The 24,781-nt window shown below is 39.9% G+C and overlaps 1 long non-coding RNA gene across 1 annotated transcript in view; it reads right to left on the minus strand.

The window, feature by feature from the left end:
- Positions 1–398: 398 nt before the first annotated feature.
- The window catches only part of LOC134810380 (uncharacterized), an 86,855-nt gene continuing 62,472 nt past the window's right edge, over positions 399–24,781 (minus strand). Inside the window, exons 3-5 of the long non-coding RNA XR_010158215.1 lie at positions 13,452–13,649; positions 3,656–3,795; positions 399–806 (exon numbers count right to left, since the gene is read on the minus strand). This is a non-coding gene — a long non-coding RNA (uncharacterized LOC134810380). The remainder of the gene's footprint in view (positions 807–3,655; positions 3,796–13,451; positions 13,650–24,781) is intronic.

Consider the following 24,781-nt stretch of genomic DNA (forward strand, 5'->3'; position numbering starts at 1 on the left):
ATGGTAAGGAGTATCTCCAAAGAAAATCTAGAAGTTTCCTTCCTAGGAAAATAAGCTGTTGTAGGCAGTAGAATTCCCTGAAGGTCACAACTGTACTACATTCTGGGATTTGGAGATCTGTTTCCTTCTGAGAAGTAAAACCTACCTTTGTAGACTGAGATCTGGGATCCTAGAGCTTGTTTTTCATAGTGTTGGACTATAACCACATGAACAACAGAAAAATCTATAAAGCACTTAAAGTCAAGGAACTGCAGTGTGGCAATGGTAGTTCTGGGTGCGTTTTCTGTGAAACTGTGAGAGCATTATCACCTGTTTGGTCACCAACCTGGTTGTCCAGGTGGCAGTTTGGCAAACAACCAGCATGAAAAACAACAACCTCTTGTAAGGAAAGGGCTGTGAAATCTTTGAGCATAGTTGTTCTCAGATGTTATTGATCCCTTTCAGTTCAAACATTAGATTTCAATTTTCATTGAAATCATTATAAACAACAGAAATGAGACTGAAAATGAATAAATATGCTTACAGTTCAGGCATCAGATATCTACTTCTGGCAATTCTGCACAGGGAGAAGGCAATTGATTTTTAAAGAGTGCTTTGCAACTGGCGGAGAGGAGCAAGACAATAGCTGACCGTTTCAATATATTATGGACAATGATGTCAATCAATATGTTTTGCAGCTAGAATTCAGTTGTAAGTTTGATTGTTGTATCTTTAAAAGTTAGGTGGGAATGTTGAGCCTCTATCAGGTGAAGTCTTCGGCATTTAGGATCTCATTAAATCTTGCTGTCTGGAAGGTGTTACATGCCCTGTTAAACAGATCAAATAAGGGAGGACTGAAAGTTAATTTCCTAGTCAGGAAGGAGGAAGTCAATTAAAAACTTACATTTGCAGAATGATCAATTTCACTTCAATTACCCAAAGGAAGTGTTTTGAAATGCGTATTTAAACTAAGAAATAGAGTATATATCAAAGGGAAAAAATTTAAACTGAAAGGAAAGGCCAAAGTTAGCAGCAATGGTGTGTACAATAACAGGTGCAGCCTTTTCTAGGTTCACAGCTACCCTCTCTGACTTCAGCATGTGGCAGGAGAATCTCTTCAAACAGGAGCTACTTTTTCCCAGACTTAAAGGCTATCTTAGGCTTCTAGCAAAGGTTGATGAGTAATATAAACTCTTCCATGTGCTCAACATGAGGATCAGGCTAAAATTAACCCCACTTATAGACAGAAGGTAGCCAAGATGACACTATTATCCATTGTGCTGAAAAAGAAATGCTTCTCTTTAAATCTAGAGGAAAAATGCCGAGACAAAAAGTCCTTTAAATGAATTGTATGCCTGGTTTTATACAAGCTAGGTCATTCAGAGAGACACCTCTCTATTTCTGTTCTCTTCTATGGACTACATTTAGACCTTAAACAATTAGCCCTCTTCACGTTTTTTAAAAAGTCACCTGCTATGGAAACTCCAGCATTTTGTATTTTTAGATGCTAGGGTCAGGGCAAGTGCAAAAACGATGACATTTTCTGCCCTTATAAGCAATTCTTTTTTACTTTAGCAGGACACACGGAAGTGGGTACTGAACAAGTTGCCACATTCTGTGTTAACCCCTTAGGGTAAGAAGCACAAAGCACAAATACAAGTATATTCTTAGGAGGCTAACCCCATTAGAGTAAATCCCATTTAAGAAGACAAGTGCTGCCTGTCATGAAACCCCTCAAGGTCCTACAAACTTTATAATTAGGCACATTTATTTTCCTGATCTACTGTTATTTAATTGGAGCCGTGAAAGTAAGGCAAAGAGGCTACTTTCTGATTTGATTCTTTTTTTTTTCTCCCTGACAATTCTAAATCGAGTGTTCTGTGAACAGTTTAGCTTTCTAAAGTATTTTTCTGTTTTAAGGAGAGGAAGTATGTGTTCTATTGGAGGACAGAACCTCCTGTCTTCTCAATTACACTAAAAAATTCAGTCCAAGGCTCTTAGAATAAATCTCATCTGAAAGGAAAGGAGGATAGCTGGAGAGAAAGGATGGAAAAACACACTGAGTTGCATAAACATTTTAACTTCCAAATGAATACAGGGACTTCCTCACTTGTGGTCATTCCTTATTTGTGAATGGCTGGATGTACACATAAACATCATGTCTCCCATGCTCAGGGAGGATTAACCCCTAAAATACCTCATCTAGAGCCTGAGAGAACCACCCCCCCGTCATATTTCATTCATGTATTTATTCACTCCACATCTATTTAGTGAATATCTATTATGTGCCATGCACTAGACAGGGCATTAAGAACACACTGGTGAGCAGAAATAGACCTGGAACAGGCCTCCTGGAGTTTACAGTCTAGACTTAGAGGGATAAATAGCCTTTAATCAAACAATTACATCAATAGATGTAAAATCACAGCTCTGATAAGTGCAATGAGGTAAAAGCACATGCTATGAGTACAGATAATAAGAGAGATTGAACTTAATCCAGGGTTCAAGGCGGATTTTCCTGAGTAAGTGATAAATGCTGAAAGGTGAAGGTTGAAGGGAAACAAAATCACTCAAGAAGGAAATGAAGAGAATTCCAGGTTAAGTAGCAGATTTGGAGGCCTGAGTTGGGATGGGACAAGGGAATGACAGAAAGATGGTCGGGGGAGCAGAGAAGAGGCCAACGGCAGCTTGGTGACAGCCGAGGCAGGAGAGGGCCAGACACATGAGCCTTGAGGTCAAAGTAGGACTCTTCTCTTTATCTTGGGAGACGGAGAAGTTGCCTAAGGGTTTTATTACAGTGCTGGGCAGCAGTTGGACAGGCACCATTCAAGTGGAATTCTCCCATTACTGCCCTTTTCCCCACCATTGTCCCTTAACCTCTGCATCTCCTAGATGCCCTATATCTGCTCCTCACCCTTTGCTCATCCAGAGCTCCTGCCACCTTTTCACCTTGGCTCCCTGCTTCCCCTTATCTCAGTTTCTACCCCCTTGGGCTTCTTGCTCTCTTGGCCCAAGGCCACAAAACCCCTATTACTAATTCAGAGTTAAGGCAGTCAGGGATATACAGGTGAGGCATTCTTGTGAGAGGATCCAGGCACCTTGAATTAGAATTTTGAATGTATTTGCCCGTAGAATCAGGGGTACACACAGTCTTAAGGTTCTGACTCACCTATGGGATGACTGACATTGGCATTGGAAGGCTGCCCTTGAGCCTCATATCATAGAATGTGTTTTGTTTCTATGGGAATCATTATTTTAACGAACTTGTAAGCCAAATGCATTTTTTTATTATCTACTGCCTTTATTTATATAAATACGTTTTTATGTGGTGGGTGACTTAATAATATCTCTCGCACTTTCTTTTCTTTCATCTTTTGCATATTGAACTCAAGCAAATGTTGAATTAATAAAGAAATTAATGGAGAACTCTTTAGTCCCAATGATATATATATATATTTTTTGTTTCACCTCTGGCTAGGAGCTGGTTAGATTGGTGATTTGAATTGCTAGTTTTGATAAAATAGCCAGATGTAAAAATTTTATAAACTTTAGTGCGGAATGGAAATCTAACTCATTGTGAACCGTTAATCTCTCTGTAGTTACTGAACAGGCACAAGCTTGTGTTTGTGTTATGTTCATTATTCTTACCCACATTTTACTTTAGTTAGACTCTCACCTTTTTGTTCTTTGCTTCCAATGAGGGATTCTTTTTAAAGTCCCATTCTTTGTCTTCTCATCTTGTGAATAGTGAGACATCTTTCTGGATAGATTATTTATTCAACAAATATTGTAGTGTTCTTACTAACACTCAAGGCCCTGTGATACCATAGGAAAGACAGATACGGGAAATGTATGGGTCATACAGTCAACAGCAGTGCAATGATGGTAATGTCCTATGTGTGCACTGTCCAGTATACTAGTCAGTAGCTACATATGGCTAATAGCGCTGAAAATGTGACCAGTGAACTGAAAATCTGAAATTTTAATTTGTTTTTTTTTGTTTTTTTTTTTTTTTTGAGACAGAGTCTTGCTCTGTCACCCAGGCTGGAGTGTGGTGGCAAGATCTTGGCTCACTGCAACCTTCACCGATGGGTTCAAGCCATTCTCCTGACTTAGCCACCCCAGTAGCAGGGATTACAGGCACCTGCCACCATGCCCAGCTAAATTTTGTATTTTTAGTAGAGATGGGGTTTCACCATGTTGGCCAGGCTCGTCTTGAACTACTGACTGTGATCCGCCCACCTTGGCCTCCCAGAGTGCTGGGATTACAGGCGTGAGCCACCATGCACGGCCTAGTTTAATTTTAATTAATTCAAGTTTATTTGTAATTAAAAAAATTTTTTTTCTTGAGTCAGAGTCTCACTCTGTCACCCAGGCTGGAGTGCCGTGGCACGATCTCAGCTTACTGCAAACTCCATCTCCCGGGCTTAAGCAATCCTCCCACCTTAGCCTCCCATGCTCCCACCTCTGCCTCCCAAGGAGCTAGGACAACAAGCCTGTGCCGCCGTGCTGGGCTAATTTTTGTATTTTTATAGAGATGAGATTTCACCATGTCACCCAGGCTGGTCTTGAACTCCTGAGCTGAAGCGATCTACTGGCCTCAACCTCCTAAACTGTTGGGATTACAGACGTGAGCCACCTCGCCCGGTCAATTTAAATTTAAATAGCTACATGTGGTCACATAATTGTATAGTTCAGCTCTAGGAGGCCAGAAGAGATGGGCCTAGTAAGATATAAAGAAGGTAAATAGGTGGAGCTTGGGAAAATAATTAACTACTTACATGGTTTGGAACTAAAGGAAGAAGTAACTGAGTTTCAGACAAATGCGATTTTAAGATATGGAAAATGTAAGGTAAACACATAATCTTCTAGAAAGATAAATTTACAAGTCTTAACAAAGTTAAAATCCATGAAAAAGAATGTTTAACTATCTATTGGCTTCTCTCCAAAACTATACAGATACACCTACCTATAGCCTTTCCCCTAAAAAGGATCCTGTGATGATTTCCAATATCAAATACACGAGTTCTTTGAGCTTCTTGGAAGTAGCAGGAGACCCTTACAGTATGGTTGTGCTAGAAATCATTATTTAATTGACTGCACCACAGGAAAGAAGTTGAGCTTTTAAGGATAAATGGGTCATGCGATGACTTAAATCACCATTGAAAAAAATCTCTCATAAAATGTTTTGTTCTGGAAGAATATCACCTATTTTAGAAATCAGTTCAGAGGAACTCTTTGGCTGGAACAGCTTGTATCAGACAGAGTTGTTTAAAAATTGTATGTTGTGTTACTGCTAGCAACAGGCTTCTGAGATGTTTTGTGGTTAAAAGTCATCATACCTAACTTGCAGCTGCTAATTAAGGAAGGAATCAAGAAAAGGAGGGAAAACTTTCCCTCATATTCCAAAAAGAACAATGCCAAGAAAACATTCTTGGATGGGGAAGGGTTGGTAATGGGGCGGGGCTCTCAGAACAGAGGGATGCCCTAAATGAAAGTGATCAATCTGTGCTCCATCCTTCTTGGGAGACACAGTTCAAGACAGAACAGAGCCCTTGCAGCTCATGCACAGGAGCTAGAAAGGAAATTAAAGCTGTGTATTTAATTGTGTCTAGAAAGCTAATAAAAGAAAAGAGACCACATGCAGATAAAGAGAGGTGCACCTGGAGATAAGCCTAGGAGGAATCTAGCTTGCAGTGGATACAATGTGGATTTAAAAAGCAGCCTAGGCTGGGCGTGGTGGCTCATGCCTGTAATCCCAGAATTTTGGGAGGCTGAGGTGAGTGGATCACCTGAAGTCAGGAGTATGAGACCAGCCTGGCTAACGTGGTGAAAGCCCGTTTCTACTAAAAATACAACAACAAAACAACAACAACAACAACAACAAAAATTAGCCAGGCATGGTGGTGCTAATCACAGCTACTTGGGAGACTGAGGCAGGAGAATCACTTGAACCTGGGAGGCGGAGGTTGCAGTGAGCTGAGATTGTGCCATTGCACTCCAGCTTGGGCAACAAGAGCAAAAACAAAAACAAAACAAAAACAACAACGAAAAAAACAGCTTAAATCTTTAGATGGAAGACCAAGGTTAGATTAAATTGGGATAAATAAATACAGATTTCTGAGAAAGGTACTTATGATAAATTCAAATTTATGCTCTTTAAAGATTGTTCAAAATTCACTGTAACTGAAATAATGGGATATGGATTTTAAAATGCATTAACCTTGGCCCATTTATAGCCACGTAGGAATCTCAGTTAAAAAGGAACATATCATCCAGCTGCCTTCCATCACCTGGTGACAGTCCACTTGAAATGTATTTCCTTGAGACATTTTTACACTTCTATCTCAGTCCCCTTATCATTAGAATAAAGTCAATAATATCTATATTTATCTCAGCATGTTTCACAGAAGTGACAAGCAAGAAAACAAGTATAAAACTCTTGAACATATGCAAATACAAGCAATTTTATTTATTATCTGAGTGGCAAATGATGTCCCTGAAAGTTAAATCTATAAACTTAAACACAGGGAATTATTACAACTAGTATTGAGACAGGGTTTACTCTTCCTACTGGCTAGTTGAAGGGAAGTGCAGTGGGGGAAGACAGAGAATGTGACCATCCTGCGAGTTTGCTAAGTAGCTGAACTTCTAGGTATTTCAGGGTCTGTGAGAGGAAGGGCTGGAATGAGAACATCAAGTACAGCCCAAATTCTTTTCTTTTTTCTTTTTTTTTTTTTTTTGAGACGGAGTCTCGCTGTGTCTCCCAGGTTGGAGTGCAGTGGCGCGATCTCAGCTCACTGCAAGCTCCGCCTCCCAGGTTCATGCCATTCTCCTGCCTCAGCCTCCCAAGTAGCTGGGACTACAGGCGCCCGCCAACACGCCCGGCTAATTTTTTTTGTATTTTTAGTAGAAACGGGGTTTCACCGTGTTAGCCAAGATGGTCTCGATCTCCTGACCTCGTGATCCGCCCGTCTCGGCCTCCCAAAGTGCTAGGATTACAGGCGTGAGCCACCGCGCCCGGCCTCCAAATTCTTTTCTACCCATTATAATGGAAATTAAAAATATTTGTATGTTTTCATTATGGTACAACCTCCAATGTGTGCATCTGGTTAGTTCCAGGCATGTATATAATTTCTTGTCCATTCACAAAGCACCTCTAACCATTGTGGAAAGTAAAACTAACTAACTAACTTACATAGAGGGCCACTGCTCTCTAAATCATAAGATTAGAATGAGGCTGTCCTTTGGTTATGTAACTAGGAATAATTTACGTACTCCTTTTGGGGAATAATATTCTCTGTTTTAGAATAAAGTTCGTCTAAGGTCTTGGGTTCTAGGACCCTGAAGTTAAGGATCACAGAAAGATCTTAACTTTCTTAGGGTTTACTCAAATTAAGTAGCTGGAGCTACTGGCTGGATTCATCAGCTCCTTTTGAGATTCTTTTTCTTAGTGATTATAGGTCTCAGGAAAGAGGATGAAGCAATGGAAGGTACTGGAAGGAAGAAAGAGGCCCCACAGAGCTGTGTTTTTAAGGGCTGGCTAAGAGGGCCTTTGGAAGAGGGATCTCAAAGCAAATCTGCTTGACCAGGGAGGAACAAACTCATATATGTTTTAAGTGCCAGTCATGTGAAGCAACTCTACTAGGCACTTTATATGTCATCATTTTGTTTAATTAGCAGGGAATAGGAAGAGTTGAATAATGTCCTTGTTTATGTAATTTGGCTATAAAGTAAAATTCTGCCTGGTGAATCCCAATTTCCTATTGACTTTTGCGTCGCATTAGAGACTGTCCCTGTGGCTATGGCTGCTCCAGTGATCTTTCTTTCCTGGAAGTTTCAGTTTTTACAGGCTCAGTTATCATAACAAATTTGTGTCATCTCAGTTATAATTAGGCTTACTTAAAGGGATGTTTTCATCACTGGTGTTGCTCCAAATACATATTTTTCTCCTAAGTATGTTGGAATTAAAATATTGTCAATGTTCAAGGGCCAAACACATAAGGCCATGCTTGTGTTTTAAGTCTTCAGACCCTGAACTCCATACCCTGGATCCTTGCTGTTGGAGTTTCCATAGGGAATGAGGCTCCCCAAGGCCTCTGAAAGAAATGGAGCCCAGCCAGCTGAGTCAGGCTGGGTCCCACGCCTCTGTAGGGCTGAAGTCCAAAGCAACAGGCAGGCAGTTCTTGCAGGCTTTTTCTCTGCAGAGTCATTAGAATACTTTATTGTCTTTTTTTTTTTTTCCCACTATTTCAGCAGCTCGCTCTATGAGGACATATTCTCCTCATCCACAGAAGCCCTTTTCAAACATTACTAAGAAGTCTGATAAGAAGAAAAAACATCCACTGATGGGTTCTCAGAAAGAAAGCATTAGATTTAACTACAGGGCAATACTGCCCTGATTACCACAGGCCCAGCTGACGGCAAGGTTGCCAGGCAGCTCTCGTCCTGCCAAGAATGGTGGTGGAATGAAGCAAGCATGTGGTTTGTATTACCATTTTTCAGCTTTTTAAGGTTTAGAAAAGAGAACGTCACCAACAATGATAATTCACTTTGGAATGAATACATTTTCAATGCAGTGTTCAGCAACTGCTGATGTGTCTTAAATCCTAGAGTTCATATGCAACATTTTACAATGTGAACAAGATAAAGCACAGGAGATGTCAAGATCCTACTATATGCAAATAACTAAGTTTCTGGCCAAATCCTTCTTTTAAAAAAAGAACGAAAAAATGAAAAACCTCTCCAGCATTTCTAAGCTGCTACTTACAGCCTTTATAAAGATAGCACAGGAAAAAGATGCTAAAGCCAAAGAGTAAGCTAAATTCTGCCTTCCATTTCCTGGCACCATCTTCTTTAAAGTTGGGGTTGATTTTTTTAAATGTTTCAAGTCATAATTTGCCACAAATGAATCAATCTGTAAGCTTAAGTGAAATCATAAAATTCAAATATTTTAATTTGTCTTTTATTATCTAATTTTTTTTTAATTTAAAAAAGGAGAGACAGATATGGGATTATTCATACTTTGCATTCTCCTGGGTGTTCTTGGAAATACTATTCTCAGAAAGTCAGAAACACTAAATTGGAACAAATGATTTGATTCTTAGACAAATTTACAAAGTCATATGGTTTGAGGATCTGCATTGAGTTTAGTGAACTACCTTATGACTTAAGCCCCTTCCTCAAAGAAGTACAACTATTTTCCTCTCAGTGAAACACATCGATATCTCCATGACATTGCTGCCAGCCTGATCCCTTAAAGAAACAAATATTAAATTAAGAAACTCATGGCCGGGCGCGGTGGCTCACTCCTGTAATCCCAGCACTTTGGGAGGCCGAGGCAGGTGGATCACAAGGTCAGGAGATCAAGACCATCCTGGCTAACACGGTGAAACCCCGTCTCTACTGAAAATACAAAAAATTAGCCAGGTGTGGTGGCGGGTGCCTGTAGTCCCAGCTACTAGGGAGGTTGAGGCAGGAGAATGGCATGAAGCTGAGAGGCAGAGCTTGCAGTGAGCCTAGATCGCGCCACTGCACTCCAGCCTGGGCGACAGAGTGAGATCCCGTCTCAAAAAAAAAAAAAAAAGAAAAGAAAAGAAAAGAAACTCATATTGTTCAAAGCCATTTCCAAGGAATTCAAGTGCTCCTTAGAAATCTATTGCCTTCTTATGACATTGAAAAGATTCTGGGAAACCCATGAAGACACTGCACCTCCTGGAAGCAGCGTCGTTCTGTTGGAGGTTACAGGGCAGCAGAAACCAGAAAGAATCCATAGCTGGTGCAGTCATACATTTTTGCAAAGACCTTCAAACAAACAAAAAGTATATAACTTGTCAGTCTTGAGGGCCTGGCCTAAATAAAATGCAGCCCTGCTTAACAAAATCCTGTCAAATGTGGTCATTTGGGCTCTAAAATTATGCTTTGCGAAACACTAAATTAGTTTTGTCAAAACACAACCTTGGTTCTCAAAACATTGTCAGAACTTCTAAAGTTCAATAACAGGGGGCAGCATTTGTGGTTTAGGTGACATTAATCCACTCTATTTATTCTACATAGCATCCATCGAGTTATCCGTGTGTCCCTCTGTCCATCCATTCATCTAACCATTTCATTCAGTTTCAACACGTAGTGCCACATTCTTACTATGTGCCAGGCAATGTGCTGGACCCTGAACACAAAGATAAAAAGACACAGCCATAGACTCAAGGCTGGTATCCTAATAAAGAGATAGATGTGATAAATTGTTATAATCAAGTAAAATGACCACTGCAGGGGACAGGCCATGAAAGCATGAGGGAAATGATTGCTGTGATACTGCATTAGTTCAGAATTCTCTAGGAGCTCAGCTGAAGACAGATCGCTCTTTTCAGATACTTTTTTTTTTTTTTTGAGATGGAGTTTTCACTCTTATTGCCCAGGCTGGAGTGCAATGGCACAATCTTGGCTCACTGCAACCTCTACCTCCTGGGTTCAAGCAATTCTCCTGCCTCAGCCTCCCAAGCAGCTGGGATTACAGGCATGTTCCACCACGCCCGGCTAATTTTGTATTTTTAATAGAGATGGGGTTTCACCATGTTGGTCAGGCTGATCTTGAACTCCTGACCTCAGGTGATCTGCCCACCTCGGCCTCCCAAAGTGCTGGGATTACAGGTGAGAGCCACTGCACCCGGCTCTTTTCAGATACTCTTTAAAATTCACAGAAGACTTAATGTCTGAGATCACTTTATTTTTTTTTTCTTTTGAGATGCACGTGATTGATGACACTGTCACAAGGTATATATCATCATGGAAATACCCAAATAAGGTGTTTGAACACATATTTCTCAGAGGAGGAAGATTTCCTGGAGAGGGTAAAGGAAGAGAGGAAGATATTTGGCAGCTGTTGATTGGTGAGTTGCCCTCCCACTAGCTGGAATGACATACCCTTCTTCTCTTTTGAGGAAACATCTAAGGATGCCAGTAAACGAGAGTGACATTGTATAGGATAATCCAAATTTGACATAATTTACTTAAAAAACAGATATTTTGAAACTTTTATACTTAGCTACACCTGATAAGTGACAGATTTCATAGATATCGATGGTTGTGTGGATTCATTGCAGTTGACCATGACTTGTTGAAAAAGCTTGCAAAGCCATCCTTAAGCAGTTTACATTCTCCTAAGGTAAGACTGTTGGTGTTTTAACACATCACTTCAAAAAAAATTATAGAAAATGAATTTAATTTTATAATTTTATTCTTAGTGACTCTAGGTGTCATCAGCCACATATAGGCTGACAACTGCAACTGCCCTCCTAGTTTTCCAACATTAAGAATGAGAAAGTGCGGTTGCACTCAACACTTATTTATGGCTGGGGAAGTACCCTCTCTGTCACACAGCACTTCAATAGAGCCCCAGAGGGGAATTTAGAAGGCAAGCCTGATGGTCTTATGGCAGTTCTTTAGAAGGCCCTTGAGTTCCAACAGAACATGTCCAGAGGATGTAGCTGAGTAATTAGGACAGAGGTGGTGGTGGTAGGGGTGGAGTATGGCTTATTCTAGAATCTGTAGGCCTGGGTGATAAGATTAGAGGATGTGCTAGACTAGGCAATATTCCCTTTACTCTGTAGGTTGAAAGGACTATGTCTGGTCACACCACAGGATATGCTGTTATAAAACCAACTAGTAATTCAGAATTTTTCATTTTTATCTTTGCACAGTCCAGTCAATAACAATTGGTTGAGGGCACAGTTTGTTGATCTTTTTCGGTCACTAAGACTGGAAGCTAAAAACCCTAAGATTGGAAGATCCATTTGGTCCACTTCTTTTAGTCATTGAGATGCCACTGATATTTCTGCTAAACAAATACAGTATACTAAAGTCATTGAGAAGCTTTATAGCTTAGTAAATAAAAGGCAGGGAATGAATTCACTGTGCATATCTCAAAAATTTGATTCTTTGAATATACTTGCCATCTGTCTTAAACTTTGCACTGAATACTGTTTGATGTTGGCCCTCGTTAGCTGGCTCAGGTTGGGAAGAAGTGCTCAGTAACTTGGTGCAGAACCACACTTGGAGCTGCTGAGGAAAGGGAGCTGCTTCCCTAGGAGTGTCAGCAAGTGTTTATGAACTCACGTGTGTTTCTAATGCATGCTGCAATGCTCTTCTTGGCTACTTTGTTCAGAAGTCCATAATCAGTATTTATTAATTTAACTTGAATATATTTTTCAAGTGAAAAAACAACCAATAAACTGAAGTTTCTGGCCAGGTGCGGTGGCTCATGCATGTAATCCCAGCACTTTGGGAGGTTGAGCGGGCAGATCACCTGAGGTTGGGAGTTCTAGACCAGCCTGACCAACATGGTGAAACCCCATCTCTACTAAAAATACAAAAATTAACCGAGTGTAGTGGCAGGCGCCTGTAATCCCAGCTGCTCGGGAGACTGAAGCGGAGAATCACTTGGACCAAGAAGGCGGAGATTGCAGTGAGCTGAGATTGCACCATTGCACTCCAGCCTGGGTGACAGAGTGAGACTCCGTCTCAAACAAAACAAAACAAAACAAAACAGAAGTTTCTTAGTCATTTACCTGTATATACCTCTGAGCCAGTCCCATGCCTCAGCCCGCTAAGTGATGGTAAATACTTGATCATCTATAGCTATCCCAGTGGAACCATAGTAAGGACATCTGGACAAGACCCCCAGAGCTTCCCCTGGCCATGCAGTGCTGAGAACAGCCTTCCATGCTCGTAGAAGGGGAGGAGGCCCATGGAGATGGTGAATCTACAGATTATTGGGCCCTAGATAAAAGGGCCCCTCTTCCTTCATCTGGAGTTTCTCTGTTTCCTCTAATTTTCTGGCATCCAGAGGTGTGCCTAGTCTCCACTAAAACTTACTATTTGGAGGCCTTTTATCCTGCCCTGTTCCTGCAGGCTTCTTTTTTTCAATGCCAGACCCTGCCTCCTATTCCTTATCTCAGTCACCTCAGACAGGCATTCTCACAGTCTGGCTTTGCAACAGACACTCCGGATTGCACCCTATGGCTTGGAAGCTGTGTCTGTTTCTTGTTTCCTTGGATTAGGAGAGTTGCTGGGCGGGGGTCTGAACTAACCCCACTGCCCTCTCCCTTATCCTTTACCTCCCACCCCCTCATTTCCATTTGACTCCAGCCTAGTCCACTCTCACCCTGGCCTCTCTTCTGTCCTGGGTTTTTGTCCCACTTAACCAGCTCATTTCCTCTACCTCTATTTCCCTCCAGGGCTTCCCTGCACAGTTGGACTTTCTGCCGACAATAAGCACCTCAATGTGAATGACTTTATTTGACCCTTTGTTGCCAGTGAATACTGACAAGCAAGGAAAATGGAGATAAGGGATTTGGAAACTTTTAAGGGGAAGCAGGGAGAAAGAGGAAGGCTGCTTTTGAAGGAGAGGTGAAAGGACAGAGGCAACAGGAATTGTGGACATAAATGGTAAACTTGACAATCTGTCTTGATACCTATTTGTACGGCCTTCCAGCTCTGCTCACTCCAAACATGGCAAGTTTTGCCTTATATGATTGTGGTTCCTGTGTACATCTCACATTCCTTCATTTCATTCATCCGTTCGACAAATTTTTGTTGGCTGCCAACTCCAAGCCAGTCGTTATTACAGGTACTAGGGATTCAATGGTGGGCAAAGTGAACTCTCAGGAAGTCTACAGGAAGAAATGGAAATCAAATTATACATGATTAATGTAAATGGAGTGGGGGAGTTACATGATGCAGAGAAAGGTTATGATATATGAGTTAAACCAGTTCACTAATATCTGGAAAAATATCTCAGGAAAAGTGAGAAGTTGCGCAGATTTAGTGGCAATATAGGGTATAATGTGGTGAAGATAGAAAGAAATACCTTTATTGCAAAATCAGAAGATAATGAGCAAAAGCTCTGTGGGAGAAAGGAACATCATGTGTCCAAAGGACGGAAGGAAGATCTGCATGTCTGGGAGACAGAGAGTGGGTGGGAAAGGTTATGGGATGTGGCTGGAGAAGGGGGTTAAGCATTTTGCTCTTTCTCCTAAGAGGAATGGGAAGTTATCCACTATTGCATAACAATTTATCCTCAAACTTAGTGGCTTAAAACAATTATAAACATTTAGTATGTCAGTTTCTGTGGGTCAGGAATCCAGGAGCAGCTTAGCCAGGCAGCTCTAGCTTTAGGTCTCTCAGAAAGCTGCTGACAAGATATCTTACAGGGCTGAAGTCATCTGAAGTCTTGACTAGGGCGACGGATGTGCTTATAAGGTGGCTCACGTCATTGGAAAATTAGTTTTGACTGTTGGTGAGAAGCTTGAGCTCCTTCTCCATAAGGCTGCTTGAATTTCCATGCCATGGTAGCTGTCTTCTCTGAAAGTAAGTAATGAGAGAGAGAGAAAGAGAGAGACAGAGAAAGAGAGACAGAGACAGAGAGAGGGAGAAAGAGAGAGAGAGAGTGGCAAAGGTATATTTTTAAAAACTTAGCCTCAGAAGTCACATTGCACTTCCATCACATCTATTTGTTAAAAATAAGTAACTAGGGCCGGGCGTGGTGGCTCACACCTGTAATCCCAGCACTTTGGGAGGCTGAGTTGGGCAGATCACCTGAGGTCAGGAGTTTGAGACCAGCCTGGCCAACATGGTGGAAACCCCATCTCTACTAAAAATACGAAAATTAGCCAGGCGTGGTGGCGCATGCCTGTAATCCCAGCTACTTGGGAGGCTGAGGCAGGAGAATCACTTGAACCTGGGAGGTGGAGGTTGCAGCGAGCCAAGATCATGCCATTGCACTCCAGCCTGGGCAACAAGAGGGAGACTTCATCTCAAAAAAAAAAAAAAAGTAGCTAATTCCTTTCCACATTTTATTAAAGAGAGGAGAACTAGGCTCCACTTTTAAAAGAAGTAACATCGGCCGGGCGCGGTGGCTCACGCCTGTAATCCCAGCACTTTGGGAGGCCGAGGCGGGCGGATCACGAGGTCAGGAGATCGAGACCATCCTGGCTAACACGGTGAAACCCCGTCTCTACTAAAAATACAAAAAATTAGCCGGGCGTGGTAGCGGGCGCCTGTAGTCCCAGCTACTCGGGAGGCTGAGGCAGGAGAATGGCGTGAACCCGGGAGGCGGAGCTTGCAGTGAGCCGAGATCGCACCACTGCACTCCAGCCTGGGCGACAGAGCGAGACTCCATCTCAAAAAAAAAAAAAAAAAAAAAAAAAAGAAGTAACTTCAAATAATTTGGGGCATATTTAAAAACCACCAAACCGTTAAAGAGAGTTAAGCAGGAATGGTGACATGATTAGATTTGCCTTTCAAAAAAATGATACTCTAAATGGAAAACCAATTAAATAGGACCAGTATGAAAGTGGTTAATAGATATTAACCACTGGTTAATAGATATTAAGTGATATCAGGTGTGAGATGCTGGTAGGGTAGAGTAGGATGCTGATAAAGATGAAGAGAAAAGAAGGTAAAATAGGTCTTGGCAATCAATTGGATTTGAAGGTTGAAGGAGGGGGAATAGTATAGATTCTTAGATTTCTGGTTTGCATAGACAATGTGGTACTCACTGACATGGAGAATACCAGGAGAATACCACTTTGGTCTATGATAGATGGTGGGGGTGAGCATGATTTTTATTTAAGACATATTAACTTTGGAGTATCTTTGAGATATCCCAGTACAATTATCAAGTAGTTTCTTGATTTTAAAACTTGGTTTAGAACTGAGAAGAGAGTTCTCAGCTGGAGATATAAATTAGCGAATTATCTATACATAGATAGGAAGGAAATCTCTGGATTTGATGAGATCTCTTAGAGAAAGAATGATATGAAAAGAGAAGAGGATTTTGGGGAGATTGGATTTTGTCCAGCAAGTATTCACTCTCTTCTGTCTTTATTATGGCTATTATTTCCTATGGAGTATACTTCCCTGTCCCATTGGTGCTGGCCTTGGCCATGTGATTTGTTTAGGCCAGTGAGATGTCAGCAGAGGTGACAGGAGCAGATGTTTGAATTGTGCAGTGAAACTTTCCCTTTTGTGCTCTTTCCTTTTGCTTCATAAAGAACATGCCTTGGATAGCCACTGGTTTATAGAGGAATTAGCACGTTTGGACCCAATTCAAAGTTTGGAGCCAAGTCCAGCTGACTCAAGCCTACATAAGCTGAACCCGATCCACAGATATTGAGCAAGAGATAAATGCTTACTTTTGCAAACCACTAAAATGTCAAGGTTTTGTTGTTGTTATGCAGCATTGTGCTAACAGCCGACTGATGCAAAGGCCTAGGATCTAGTGGCAAGAAACACTATTCTGTTTTTTTTTGTTTGTTTATTGTTTTTTTTTTTTTGAGACAGAGTCTTGCTCTGTCGTTCAGGCTGGAGTAGAGTGGTGTGATCTTGGCTCACTGCAACATCCACCTCCCAAGTTCAAGCGATTCTCCTGCCCCAGCCTCCCAAGTAGCTGGGACAACAGGCGCCCGCCACAACGCCCAGCTAATTTTTGAATTTTTAGTAGAGGCGGGGTTTCATCATGTTGGCCAGGCTGGTCTCGAACTCCTGACCTCAAATGATCCACCCATCTCAGCCTCCCAAAGTGCTGGGATTACAGGCATGAACCACCGCGCCTAGCCAAGAAACACTATTTTTTAAAGTTCTTATTAGATTGCGTGCAAATTAAGAGTAGTGTTTATGTTTGATACATGGTTGTATTAGCAAAACAGCATAAAGTCTTGGTCAAATACTTGGTGAATGTATGAAAGCATGGACGGACACAGTCTAATTTAGGCATGGCTATTTATCATAGATGTCTATAAGTCACATACACACATTCTTTTTTTTTTTTTTGAGATGGAGTCTCACTCTGTCACCAGGCTAGAGTATAGTGGCACGATCTCGGCTCACTGCAACCTCCACCTCCCAGGTTCAAGCAATTCTCCTGCCTCAGCCTCTGCAGTATCTGGGACTACAGGTGCACACCACCATGCCCAGGTAATTTTTGTATTTTTAGTAGAGATGGGGTTTCATCATGTTAGCCAGGATGGTCTCAATCTCTTCACCTAGTGACCCGCCTGCCTCAGCTGCCCAAAGTGCTGGGATTACGGGCGTGAGCCACCGCGCCTGGTCCATATATTCTTATAATAGCTCTTCCAAGCAGTGCGTCCTCAAAGAAGAAGATGCTCGAAGAAAACTTGATGCTGCCGTCTTCAAGATCAAGAACTGCATCCCTTTCCCTGAGTACATTTTCCTTACATGTTGTAAAGAAATGCCCTAGAAAATTGATGTTCTATCTAAATACTATGTGAATATTTTAGAATATATTTTATTGTTGTTTTTAAAGCAGATTTCAAGTGAACAAATTTTAAAATTAAAAAAGAAAGTTATTAGTGGCAATAAACACGCCTGTAAATAGTGTGTCAATGGAATGAAGGCAATCAAAGTGGCTCTTTTGGCTACTAACGTTTTCATAAAAGCTTTGATTAGTTATGAGGTAATTGTGAGCGATGATGAGTTGGAATCCAAGAAAGAAAAAATAGTTTCTCTAGTTTAACAGCTGTGGAATCTTTTGGTAATTGCTGGAATATTCCTTTTCAGTAAACTTAAAGTTTGCTTTTCTTTACATTACAGTTGAATGCTTGATGTGAAATATAAATTTTAACTGTCTTATTTACAACTTTCTTCTTCAGTGTGATTCTAAATTATAGTTGAGAAGGAGAGAAAGACAGCACTTGGGTTTATATGTTATCTCCATTAAATAGAAAAACTGTAGGAAAAGCAAAAAAAAAAAATAGGTGGCATTTAAAATATTTGCCTTTTCATGTTCTGGTTGTTAATTAAAATGTGATTTTTTACCCCACAAATGTCTATATAAAAATTGTGTGCCTGTGTGCATACAGGCAAGTGCAGTTGTCCAGTGTTTATAGGGGACATGTTAAATTATACCTTGCCTAGTTTGACCACAGTGTGAAATTTTAAAGTACAAACACGATCAAAAAGAAGAGTGGTTTCAAAAATGAAGGAACAACAACATTCCATTCTCCCAGAACCTTTCCAGTCTCTCAAACAGCTACCCCCTACTCTCTTCTCCCAGCAGTCACCAGAAACAACATCCCATTCCCCACACCACCCCCCACCCAAGAGTAAAGAGTACCATCAACTCTGAGAAAGAAACTGCAGAAATAACAAAATTTATTGGAGTGGATAATTCCTCACAGAAACTGCCAATCAGCTACAGACGCAAATCTGCCTTCCTTATCCCTCACCCCACCCCTTAGTTGGGCAAACAACCTAAACCCTCAGGAGAAACTTCGCCTTTCAGCCAAAGAATAATACAGATGACACTGCCAACCTGGAATATTTTGCTTGTACTTCCCTTCTACCTTCTTTATTACAACAGCTGACTGTGTAGCTGTGAGTCTTTTTGCCTTTTCATTTTGTTCAGGGTTCAAAAAAGTTATTATTTTACCCCAAAAGAATCACATAAACATGGTTAAAAAAGCAAACAGTGCAGAAAGTAAATGTCTCCCTCCCCTCACCACTCCTTCCTCCTTTTCCCAATTCTCTTAGACTTCCCAACAGCAGAAGTGTTGTGATGGGAGGAGGGAGTGTGTGTGTGTGTGTGTGTGTGTGTGTGTGTGTGTGTGCGCGCGCGCGCATGAGAGAGACAGAGAAAATTGGAGAGAAATTCTTGATACCATCTTATTTTTGATTTAAGAAGAAAATATGTATCACACACAGAGATCCCTTCATCTCCCCACCCTACTCTCCCCACCAAAAAAATCTCTGCTGTTTAGAACTCTAAGAGAATTACTGGTCAAAAATCTTTCAGATTAAGCTCATTCCAAAGACATTTCCAGTATAACCAAACAGTGAGAAACACTGGTATCCAGCCAGGCGCAGCCCCTGCCATCTCTGATTTAGTGCAATTTGATGATGATTAACTCAAAGACAGGATGGAGATGGATTCATGTAATAGGAAACAAAAAATCCTTCATTTATTTATATTTAAAATATCCTCTTTCTTGATTATTTTAGAGAATAAATTTATATACATTTAGGATGACTTTGCTGATAAGGAAAAGTCTCTTGGGCCTTGCATTTCCTTCTTAATTATAAAGGTTTGTGGAATGTTTTTCTGAGAACAGAAACCCTTCCTGAAGGAGTTATTCTTCCTAGAATGTTAGGAGGGTCTCTACTAGGTAAACAATGATGTCAGTGCAAATGTTTGAGTACTCTTCTCTCCCATCCAACTTGGCTTGGGGTTTTTTAGTTCTATTACTTGACTGTTTTTAAAACAGATTGAAAAATTTGCTCACCAAGAGAACAATGATTAACAAAATCTGTAAATTGCATTTCACTTGCTAATCAATAGCTCAAAAGAAAATCTAAATCCATGACTAATGGCCCAGGAGTGAACTACTTGCTTAGAAGAGTCTCTTTCGGTCAAAATGTTCTTTTAGAAATCTTTAGGGTATTTTTTTTTCTTCTGTTCCCTATGTTATTATTCTACATTTTTAAAAACTTACACACTCTATAAATAATAAGGAAATATATTCCCAGGCCTCATTCTCTTTTTAAATACACACTTGAGTATCTATCATCAGTTTTTCCTCTGAATATCTATTCTCGGATTTTCCATGAGACATTGTAGAGTATTGGTTAAGAGTGTCTGCTTTGGAAACAGCTTTTCTGACTCAAGACCTTACCAGCTATGTGGTTTAGATTAATTTTCTTAATTTCCCTATACCTCAGTTTTCTCAATTGTAAAATCGGGATGAAATTTATAATCATAGTGTGAACTTGATAGGATTGTGGTAAAGTCTGAATGAGAAAATGTAAGCCAAGCTCATGTTATAGTTCTATCCCACAATAAGTCTCAATGAAGGGTGGCTTAAAAAAATAAGATATACAGGCCGGGCACAGTGGCTTACACCTGTAATCCCAGCACTTTGGGAGGCCAAGGCGGGTGGATAACGAGGTCAGGAGATCAAAACCATCCTGGCCAATATAGTGAAACCCCGTCTCTACTAAAATAAAAAAAATTAGCCGGGCATGGTGGTGTGCACCAGTTACTCAAGAGGCTAAGGCAGGGGAATTGCTTGAACTTAGGAGGCAGAGGTTGCAGTGAGCCGAGATGGCGCCACTGCACTCCAAATAAACAAACAAACAAATAAATAAGATATACAAAATAAAAAATTTTAAACTTCCAAAACATCCCCAACTAAAAAAAAATCACCAAAATATGTGATCTTGGATAAACAGAGCTTACCTCTCCAGATTGTTCTGTGTCTCAAGTTTTATGACAGTGGGTAAAACAGTACGCATAGATAGAAAGACTAAGTGACAGTCCAGGGATGCCCATGGCAGTGTGCTGGTCTGTGTATGGAATATCTAGAGTATAGACTCTAGAAGGAAAAAGTCAAGAGAAGTTATGTAGATCATAGAAAGATTAGACCAAATGGCCCAGGGAAAAATATGTGTTATCAATTGTATTACTGATTGGAGGGCACCGAGACTATGGCTAGTATTTCCATGTGGGAGTTTACACATTTTTGCCTACACAGAATTCAGGGCCAAAGAGATTACTGACTTGGCCTTATTCATCTGAAAAATTTTAAGTTCCAACAACAAAATGTACCTATCAAAGTTATAACACATAATCATGTTAGTTCTTTTTCATATGCGTTTGTCTAGAACTGGTGCATTCATTTATTCCCTAAGGAATCAATGTATATCTCTTTCTTTGTGGGCCAAGCCTCCTAGGTCTACTCTCAAGGCTGTTGAGGTAAACTGATAACACCAATAGGGTATTTGGGGTAATTCTGTGAGGCAATGAGGGATGTTTACTACTCTTATTGGGGGGTGGGAGATGGATGGTGTTACAACTATGGAATGATTCTAAAAGGAGGAGTAAATGTCTGCAGAGTGAAAGGGAAGAGGAGAGAGATATTCTGTATGAATAGAGATGCAGAAGTGATAGACTGGTTGGTAGCAGGAGGTGGATCCAAGGTCAAAGGAGGGTTTGTAGTGAATGTGAAGCATGTGGGAATATTTGCAGGTTGAAGTGGGAAAGTCAGAAAGGAGAGGAAGGTTAAAGGTATAGGAAGAGGGGGGCAAGTTCTCAAAGAAGGTGGTGGTGGCCTTTAACTGAAAGAATACCCCACCATTTGGGGAGGTAGAGTAAAGGAGATAAGGTTAGATGTGGGAACAAACTCTGATAATTGTCATTGATTTTCCTTTGATTAGAAAATACATTTTCCTTTGACCACCAGGATAAAAAGCTGAACTGTTTATTAGAATTTCCCTGAATGCAAAAGAAGTAGAAAAAGAAGAAAACAGAGAAACATATTTTATACTGGAATACCTGTAAATTCTCTACTTAGAAAATATTAACTTCGAATTAGTTTTTCTGTTTTATCCATCTTGCAGAAAGACTTGTTTTGTGTGGGTGTCAGTTGGCTAAAAACATTATATATTTTTTACAAAATTCTCAGTGCTTACAATCTTGTGTGTACACAAGGCAGGGACATTCTTTGTATTATCAAATATTTGATTTCCTGTGAGGTTAACATATTTTTATTTCCCTATTTTGTGAATTGTCAGTTTTGTTATCTGAAAGAAAGCTTTTTTACAAAACACCTTCAAGCGAAAGAAAAAAAAATGCCTAGGATCAAGAGAATTCAAATTCTCTGATCTGGGGTGGATGAATGGTGGAAACAGGAAGAAAATAACCAAGGCAGAAAAGATGCATAGAAATATAGACCCTTATATATGAAAGGCACTCTATGCAGTCCTGGTCCAATCAGTATCAAATTAATGAATGTGATGTGTACTTTCTCGACGGAGCATTCCTCTAGTCTCAGTCTGATCACTTCTAGAAATAGGGAGATCACTATCTCTTGAGACTGCCCATTCCATTTTGGGTCTCAAAAAGTACCTATGTTTGAAAAGGTCGAAGTTATTACTATACATATGAATAGCAATTAAGTACTAGCTTAGAGAGCCTCATATGTGCCAGGTGTAATTCTAAGTACCTCACATGTATTAAATCGTTTAATGCTCAAAGAGTCATCTTAGGAAGTTATGATTATTATCTCCATTTTACAGATAAGACAAATGAAGCTCGGAAAGGTTAGATAAACTTATCAATGTTGCACAGCTGGTAAATAACGGAGCCTGACACAGGATCCTAGAATTCTAGCTCTAGAGCCTGTGCTTTTAAGCACATCAGTGTTCTTCCTTTCAATGCATGAATGTTCCCAGGTTTTCCTCATCCTTGAATTGGTCAAAGAATTCTAGTGTTGCCCACTCAGACTTACCCCTTTCTTTGACTCCCATGGACAGATCTGCTGTTGCCAGACTATTTGCTTAGCCTTTTGTGGTGCAGAATCAGGAATGACAAGAAAAAGGATAACAAGCAGATGGGCCAGGGGAAGACATTTCCGTAAAATGTGGCCCAAAACCAACATAGTATGACAAAAGTGTTGGAAGGAAAATGGAAATTTTGAGAAGCCTCGCTGGAGACTATACAATTCATGGCATTCAGAAAACTCAAGGGAGGAAATTGAACTATTCTTATGTTACTTTTTGTTAGCTAGACTGTACCCTGATTACTGCACCAATCTCACACTGGACAACAGAGATCATGGATTTAGCTTGGTTACATATATTTCTGCAAGAATCTGTTGGTTCCTTGATCTTGGACTTCCCAACATCCAGATCTGTGAGAAATAAATTTCTATTGTTTATAAGCTACCTAGTTTATGGTATTTTGTTACAGCATGCTGAACAAACTAAAGACACTTGATAAATTCACTATTAGGTCTAGCAGGGTTTTTTGTAGGTTTCCTGGGTTATTTTTGCACAATGTTGTTTCACAATAGAGTTTTACTTCTTCTATTCAAATCTGGATACCTTTTATTCCTTTTTCTCTCCCTATTTCACTAGCTGGAACCTTCACTACAATGTTAACTAGATATAAGTTCAGATATCTTTGCATTTTTTCTGGTCTTAAGGGGAAAATATCCAATCTTTCATTATTAAGTACCATGTTAGCTGTAGTTTTTCATCATGTCTTTTATGAAGTTGATAAAGTTTTCTTATATTCCTATTTTGCTGAGAGTTTTTATCAGAAATTTATGTTGGATTTTGTCAAATGCTTTTTATGCTTCTACTGTGATAATCACATGGATTTTATTTTTTAGTGTATTAATAAGATAAATTAAGTTGATTGATTTTCAAATGCTAAGCCAAAATTGTTTACCAACACTGTTTTCATGAGATAAATCCCACTCTTTCATGATGTATTATCATTTTTATGTATTGTTGGATTTGATTTGTCAAATTAAAAAAATTGCATTTTTATTCATGAGGGATATTGGTATAGGATTTTCTTGTGTTAATGTCTTTGCCTGGTTTTGGTATCAAGGTAATGGTAACTTTATACGTTGAGATGGGGAGAATTCAAACTCTTCAATTTTTTTGGAAGAGTTCATGTAACAATACATATTATTTCTTCCTTAAATTTTGGAAAGACATGTTCGCATGGGATTTTCTTTGTGAGAAGATTTTTTAGTTACACATTGATTTTCTTTAATAAATATAGAATTGTTCAGATTACTTAGTTCAGTGAGTTTTGGTCATTTATGTCTTTGGAGAAATTTGTTTATTCCATCTAAGTTGTTGAATTTATTAGCAGGAAGTTCACATTATTTTCATATTTTCCATTTATTATTTGTTTGTTTGTTTTTTGGAGACGAAGTCTCGCTCTGTTAACCAGGCTGGAGTGCAATGGCATAATCTTGGCTCACTGCAACTTCTGCCTCCCAGGTTCAAGCTATTCTCCTGCCTCAACCTCCCGAGTAGCTGGGACTACAGGTGTACACCAGCATGCCCAGCTAATTTTTGTATTTTTAGTAGAGTTTCACCATGTTGGCCAGGATGGTCTCGATCTCTTCACCTCGTGATCCGCCTGCTTCGGCCTCCCAAAGTGCTGGGATTACAGGCATGAGCCACTGCACCTGGCCCATATTTTTCTTTTATTATATGTAGTTTCTGTAGGGAGGTCTCTATCATTTCTCATATTGATAATTTCTGTTTTTCTGATTAGTATCACTTTCATATATTTTTCTCAATGAACCAAAGCTTTTCTGTATTCATTCTGTATTTTCTAAATTACACTGAACTCTGTTGTAATCCTTATTTAGTTTCTTCCATAGTTTTTGGGTTTAATTTGCACTTCTTTTTCCAGTTCAGGGGTGAGTAAACTTCTTATGCAGAGGATGACATGGCAATATTTTAGCTTTGTGAGCCATACAGTCTTTGTACAACCACTCAACTCTGCCACTGAAGTGTGTATGCCCCTCTAGGATGTAAAAGAATGTGCAAGACTGTGCCAATAAAATTTTATCTCTAAAAATGAGCAGTGATCTTGGTTTGATCCAAGGGCTGTAGTTTGCCAAGCCCTGTTCTCTTTTCTCATAGTTGAAGCTGAGTTCATTGATTTGAGACCTTATTTTCTAATACAGTCATGTAGTGCTGTAAGTCTCCCCATTTAAAATGATTTTTGTGGTATTCTACGAATTTAGGTATGTTGCTGTCTCATTTTCATTCAGTTTAAAATACTTTCCAATTCAACTTGCCATTTTTTCATTCAATTATCACTATATTGCAAGATGGTATAATTAATTACAAGTTTAAATTATAACTTGGTAATCTTGAGTCAGGCAGCAAGTTTTAATAAAGGCAAACGCTTATTCAAAAGTGATCACGGAACAACTGAAATGCAGAGTAAGAAGGATGAGAGCCATCTGACTGGCCA

Source organism: Pan troglodytes, chromosome 5, assembly GCF_028858775.2.
Source record: "Pan troglodytes isolate AG18354 chromosome 5, NHGRI_mPanTro3-v2.0_pri, whole genome shotgun sequence".
NCBI classification, from domain to species: domain Eukaryota; kingdom Metazoa; phylum Chordata; class Mammalia; order Primates; family Hominidae; genus Pan; species Pan troglodytes.